Source organism: Pleurodeles waltl, chromosome 12, assembly GCF_031143425.1.
Source record: "Pleurodeles waltl isolate 20211129_DDA chromosome 12, aPleWal1.hap1.20221129, whole genome shotgun sequence".
Lineage (NCBI taxonomy): Eukaryota > Metazoa > Chordata > Amphibia > Caudata > Salamandridae > Pleurodeles > Pleurodeles waltl.
This window is the reverse complement of record NC_090451.1, coordinates 107334605-107341533: the sequence shown is the minus strand read 5'-3', so window position 1 is coordinate 107341533 and position 6929 is coordinate 107334605. Positions and strand designations below refer to the sequence as shown.

The window sequence follows — 6929 nt, the reverse complement described above, 5'->3', positions numbered from 1 at the left end:
TGGCGTAGAGAGGAATGAAGGGAAGTGGCATAGAGTAGAGTGGAGTGGAGTAGAGGGGCATAGCAGAGAGTGACAGGGTGGAGTGGCATAGAATGGAGTAGCATAAAGTGGAGTGAAGTGGCGTATAGTGGAGTGGCATAGATTAGAGTGGCATAGAGTGGAGTGATAGAGTGGAACAATGTAGATTAGAGTGGAGTAGAACTGAGTAGAGTGGAGTGGTATAGAGTTGCACAGTGTAGAGTACATTGGCACTGAGGGGAGTAGAGTATAGTCATGTAGAGGAATACAGTGTGAGAAAGTAACTAAAATGTCAATAGAGACGGCGTTTAGGGTGAAAAATAAGCTGTATGCTTGTCATTAATGTTGGAAAGCACATTGCACATCCAATAATGATACGAAAACACTTTTAAAATATAAAAAATAGCGTACTGTAGAAAGACGAAAAGAACACATGTACTTGGTCCATCCTCCATGGAGGAATGAACACAAGAAAGGAAGATTCAGTCTATGGGAGCTAAGCAATCGAAATATTGCAAATGTGAGTGACATAGAAAACAATTAATGGTAAGTAAGCTATGGGCGTGTGGTAAGCCCACTGAATTCTAAACAATATGTCTCACAGCACATTCACTGTGTACGCAAGACATAAAAAGGTGTGACTAAGAGAATTCTGAGATTTAGAGCTTGACAGCAATTCACAACCCAACCAAACTGAGCCCTATATAATAATTTACAACAGAGCCAAAGTACACCTTTTACACCCCCAATGGTGGAGGTAAGATATTCAGCAGACACGTGGTCTCCCAGTGCTAAAGGATTTTGGCTAGATATGAAGTGGGCGAAGTGCCCTGAAAACATTATAAAAGTAGGACACGTGCTATAAGCAGACATGACTTCCTTGGCAAGGCAGAAGAAAGGGCACTTCAGAGGGAAGAAATGAGAGGGCTGAGGAACAGACAGATAGCTCCCCTATGGGCAGAGGTGGCGGGAGCATGGAACACTCCTGACATGACTATGATGATGATGATGCAGATGGGCCTCTTAACTTGCGGAGTTAGGAGCACGACAAACACACCTCTCCTAGACCTCCCTGTAAGATCATACACTGGGTGGGTTCCCCTGGGTCCCTTCCCCCCCCCGGCTGGGCCCCATACAGCTGTAGACACACTCACACAATGCGTAGTTAGGTCTCGTTTCTGGGCAAGTTGTTTGGCTTGCTTGTTATTTGTTGTAATAAGAGATGATGAGTACCTGACGTGCCAGAGCTGGAAATGGTGGCAACCGACCACCCTGCTCCATGGGCATACAGCGCTGCACCGGAGACCCACAGGAGGCCCACACCACAGATCACAAGCCTGCTTACAGATTTATGCAAGGAACAGCCCTCAGCGTGGTGGTAACATAATATAATAGCAGTAATCGGTAACTGTTCAAAAGTTGTCATGGAAAGGAGATTCATACAGCTCTGCAACCTGTTACAATCCTGTGAATAATATGTACCATCTGAAATACCAATAAATAAAAAAAATAAAAAATCTGCTGCACAACTTAGGGTAAGGCTGGTGTTGTAGTGGTAGATCTGAGGCCCTAGGAGAGCTGGAGACCCCACAGAGCTACAGCAGCTCAGAAGTCCACTTAGGCTTCATCAGGGACCCGTTTTGTGACTTGAAAACCCATTAATGCAACAATAAAGGGGTGAAGTAAATGTCATCAACATTGCATAAACTGGTGTTCTTTGCAGTTTTTTAAATAAATAACAGCGCCTGGAAGCCCTTCTGACTGTGAAGGTTTGTTTAACAAATAGTGTTGTAACAACATAAAAGAGGGGGAACTGTAAGACAGTTGCACAGATAGAAGGACGTATAGAAGGTTAAACAGATCGTCATAAATAAGCCACATGCACCGATGCATCTGTACAGGTTTGTAGACAGAAAGGCAGGTATGTAGCTGTTAGTAAATCATGGATGAGATATAATCAGCGTCACAGAAACCGCTGTAAATCACACGCGCCTGCTTTAGAAATAACCATGCCACAAAGACCTTGGTAGTCAGCATGTAGGCTTTAAAGTGTTAACATAAACAGAGATGGGCAGAAATAGGCAGTAAGGCAGATACCCAGATTGAAATAGAAAGGTAAATAGAAAGCACATGTAGTAATAGACGTGGACCGATAAGTATATAGAGAAGCAGCTGTTGGTACGAAAATGGGATGACATATGATCAACTTTGTGTGGACTGTCAGGATTTGAAAACGGTTGCTTCATACCAAAAAAAACCATAGCGCCAAGATGTCCTCCTCAATGTCCCTATGAGCGTTATAGTGTTAACAAAGCATACAGCCAGGCATCAACACTCTGTTAGACAGGTTCACAGTCACGCACAGGTAGGTGAGCAGATAGATAAGCAGGCACACAGGCAAAAAGATGGATGGACAGATGAATGGATCAATGGATGGACGGACCTCTCTGTTAAACATGAGTCAAATGTAGGGATGGGCGTAACCAGTGTAACTCACTGCAGTGTAATTACGCGAAATTACAGCAACATTATGCGAGGTTGTACAGAATTACACAAGGCTATTTTCCTGGTGCAAAATACACGCTCAGATCCGAAAGGAACCTGATATACACTTTGCAAAAGAAAATCGCTCTAAATGCAACAGAAGTGGCACAACAGCCGCTGCTCGCACTCTTTTCCTCCGCTCTTGGGTAGATGTCTTTCCCCACATTACTCCAAATTCCACAAAGGAGCGTAATTGTGTAATTCACGATTCGACCACGACTAATAAACTTGGCTTAAGTTTTAAAACTTTCCCTCTAGCTGCCCGGTGATCCGTCGGGTGCGGGATGATGAAGCCAAACGCTGATTGGGTGGGTGCGCCTCTCAGTGTCTGTGAGAAAGTAGCCTCTTTCTAGCCTTGTTACCCCCACTTTTGGCCTGTTTGTGAGTGTATGTCAGGATGTTTGTCACTGTTTTCACTGTCTCACTGGGATCCTGATGGCTAGGCCCCAGTGCTCATAGTGAAAACACTATGTTTTCAGTGTGTTTGTTATGTGTCACTGGGACCCTGCTAGTCAGGACCCCAGTGCTCATAAGGTTGTGGCCTATATGTATGTGTCACTGGGACCCGGTCACACAGGGCTCCAGTGCTCATAGGTGTGCATGTATGTGTTCCCTGTGTGGTGCCTAACTGTCTCACTGAGGCTCTGCTAACCAGAACCTCAGTGGTTATGCTCTCTCATTACTTTTAAATTGTCACTAACAGGCTAGTGACCAATTTTACCAATTCACATTGGCTTACTGGAACACCCTTATAATTCCCTAGTATATGGTACTGAGGTACCCAGGGTATTGGGGTTCCAGGAGATCCCTATGGGCTGCAGCATTTCTTTTGCCACCCATAAGGAGCTCTGACAATTCTTACACAGGCCTGCCACTGCAGCCTGAGTGAAATAACGTCCACGTTATTTCACAGCCATTTTACACTGCACTTAAGTAACTTATAAGTCACCTATATGTCTAACCTTTACCTGGTAAAGGTTGGGTGCAAAGTTACTTAGTGTGAGGGCACCCTGGCACTAGCCAAGGTGCCCCCACATTGTTCAGAGCCAATTCCCTGAACTTTGTGAGTGCGGGGACACCATTACACGCGTGCACTACATATAGGTCACTACCTATATGTAGCTTCACAATGGTAACTCCGAATATGGCCATGTAACATGTCTATGATCATGGAATTGCCCCCTCTATGCCATACTGGCATTGTTGGTACAATTCCATGATCCCAGTGGTCTGTAGCACAGACCCTGGTACTGCCAAACTGCCCTTCCTGGGGTTTCACTGCAGCTGCTGCTGCTGCCAACCCCTCAGACAGGCATCTGCCCTCCTGGGGTCCAGCCAGGCCTGGCCCAGGATGGCAGAACAAAGAACTTCCTCTGAGAGAGGGTGTGACACCCTCTCCCTTTGGAAAATGGTGTGAAGGCAGGGGAGGAGTAGCCTCCCCCAGCCTCTGGAAATGCTTTGTTGGGCACAGATGTGCCCAATTCTGCATAAGCCAGTCTACACCGGTTCAGGGACCCCTTAGCCCCTGCTCTGGCGCGAAACTGGACAAAGGAAAGGGGAGTGACCACTCCCCTGACCTGCACCTCCCCTGGGAGGTGTCCAGAGCTCCTCCAGTGTGCTCCAGACCTCTGCCATCTTGGAAACAGAGGTGCTGCTGGCACACTGGGCTGCTCTGAGTGGCCAGTGCCACCAGGTGACGTCAGAGACTCCTGCTGATAGGCTCCTTCAGGTGTTAGTAGCCTATCCTCTCTCCTAAGTAGCCAAACCCTCTTTTCTGGCTATTTAGGGTCTCTGTCTCTGGGGAAACTTTAGATAACGAATGCATGAGCTCAGCCGAGTTCCTCTGCATCTCTCTCTTCACCTTCTGATAAGGAAACGACCGCTGACCGCGCTGGAAGCCTGCAAACCTGCAACATAGTAGCAAAGACGACTACTGCAACTCTGTAACGCTGATCCTGCCGCCTTCTCGACTGTTTTCCTGCTTGTGCATGCTGTGGGGGTAGCCTGCCTCCTCTCTGCACCAGAAGCTCCGAAGAAATATCCCGTGGGTCGACGGAATCTTCCCCCTGCAACCGCAGGCACCAAAAAGCTGCATCACCGGTCCCTTGGGTCTCCTCTCAGCACGACGAGCGAGGTCCCTCGAATCCAGCGACTCTGTCCAAGTGACCCTCACAGTCCAGTGACTCTTCAGCCCAAGTTTGGTGGAGGTAAGTCCTTGCCTCACCTCGCTGGGAACCGCGACTTTGCAGCTACTCCGGCCCCTGTGCACTTCCGGCGGAAATCCTTCGTGCACAGCCAAGCCTGGGTCCACGGCACTCTAACCTGCATTGCACGACTTTCTAAGTTGGTCTCCGGCGACGTGGGACTCCTTTGTGCAACTTCGGCGAGCACCGTTTCACGCATCCTCATAGTGCCTGTTTCTGGCACTTCTCCGGGTGCTACCTGCTTCAGTGAGGGCTCTTTGTCTTGCTCGACGTCTCTTCTCTCTGCAGGTCCAATTTGCGACCTCCTGGTCCCTCCTGGGCCCCAGCAGCGTCCAAAAACGCCAAACGCACGATTTGCGTGTAGCAAGGCTTGTTGGCGTCCTTCCGGCGGGAAAACACTTCTGCACGACTCTCCAAGGCAAGAGGGATCGGTCCACCAAAGGGGAAGTCTCTAGCCCTTTTCGTTCCTGCAGAAACCTCAGCTTCTTCTGTCCAGTCAAAGCTTCTTTGCACCCGCAGCTGGCATTTCCTGGGCATCTGCCCATCTCCGACTTGCTTGTGACTTTTGGACTTGGTCCCCTTGGTCCACAGGTACCCTAGATTGGAAATCCACAGTTGTCACATTGCTGGTTTGTGTCTTTCCTGCATTATTCCTCTAACACGACTCTTTTGTCCTTAGGGGAACTTTAGTGCACTTTGCACTCACTTTTCAGGGTCTTGGGGAGGGTTATTTCTCTAACTCTCACTATTTTCTAATAGTCCCAGCGACCCTCTACAAGGTCACATAGGTTTGGGGTCCATTCGTGGTTCGCATTCCACTTCTGGAGTATATGGTTTGTGTTGCCCCTATCCTTTTGTTTCACCATTGCATCCTATTGTAACTATACATTGTTTGCACTGTTTTCTAAGACTATACTGCATATTTTTGCTATTGTGTATATATATCTTGTGTATATTTCCTATCCTCTCACTGAGGGTACACTCTAAGATACTTTGGCATATTGTCATAAAAATAAAGTACCTTTATTTTTAGTATAACTGTGTATTGTGTTTTCTTATGATATTGTGGATATGACACTAAGTGGTACTGTAGTGGCTTCACACGTCTCCTAGTTCAGCCTGAGCTGCTCTGCTAAGCTACCATTATCTATCAGCCTAAGCTGCTAGACACCCTATACACTAATAAGGGATAACTGGGCCTGGTGCAAGGTGCAAGTACCCCTTGGTACTCACTACAAGCCAGTCCAGCCTCCTACAGTGTCCTTCTCCGTCGCCTCTTTCTTTCAGACCCTTGGGAGCTCAGTCCTACTTTCTATACAAATATTTATTTTTAGACCTTTTTTCTTCGCGGCCTGAATTGCTGCAAAAACTGATATTTGACTAGCAGGATCCCTTTCAACATTGAAAGCTACTCTGCGTCAGTACAGGAGCCTCGGCGCTGCAGGTACAGGAGACACAGACATCCATCCCTCTTGCTGACCGGGTCCCGTGAAACCCAACTGTAGCTCATACTTTTCACATCAGGACCGCCACAAACGTAAAAGCGCAGAAAGGTGAAATAAATAATAACATTGTTAACGCGTTCTTCAAAGACATTTAATTTCACCGTTGAAATTAGGTTCAAGCTCTTAACTCATGTAAATATTAAGAAGTGAGAATAAAAATGCTGCCCAACTGCCGTGACATTGCCACCCGCAATGCCGTGACTCGGATTCGAACCGAGGTTGCTGCGGCCACAACGCAGAATACTAACCACTATACGATCACGGCAAGCTACTTGGGCTCTGAAAAGACTACCCTGGTGTGGCTCTGATAGGCTTAAAAAAGGTCAAAGTGTCCGTGGAGTGGATAGATTTAGAGTTTGTTTAAAACCCATCTTTTCAAGTTAGATCAGAGTCTTTTCTTTGAGTAGCAGATCACAGCAAATATTTACCTCTCTGCTTCCAGTGACAAGACTCCCCATAAACCAAGAAGCCCAGACTTCTTAACAAGATCCACCACTCTGCCCTGCAAGTCTCAAGTGTTCTATGAGTGCTTGGGTCGGGGAAGTGAACACTGCAAAAACTTAATCCACGGGCGACCAAACTCCTCCAGGCCAGGAGGGGCTCGGAACAGGCCCCCACATATTGTTTTTTTTTTCTTTTCTGGGTGTCTCTTCAGACA

At 47.2% G+C, this 6929-nt stretch overlaps 1 non-coding gene across 1 annotated transcript; it reads right to left on the bottom strand.

Annotated features, from left to right (window-relative positions):
• Positions 1–6464: 6464 nt before the first annotated feature.
• Positions 6465–6536, bottom strand: TRNAH-GUG (transfer RNA histidin (anticodon GUG)). The gene has a single exon. It is a non-coding gene; the product is annotated as a tRNA-His (tRNA).
• Positions 6537–6929: the final 393 nt, after the last annotated feature.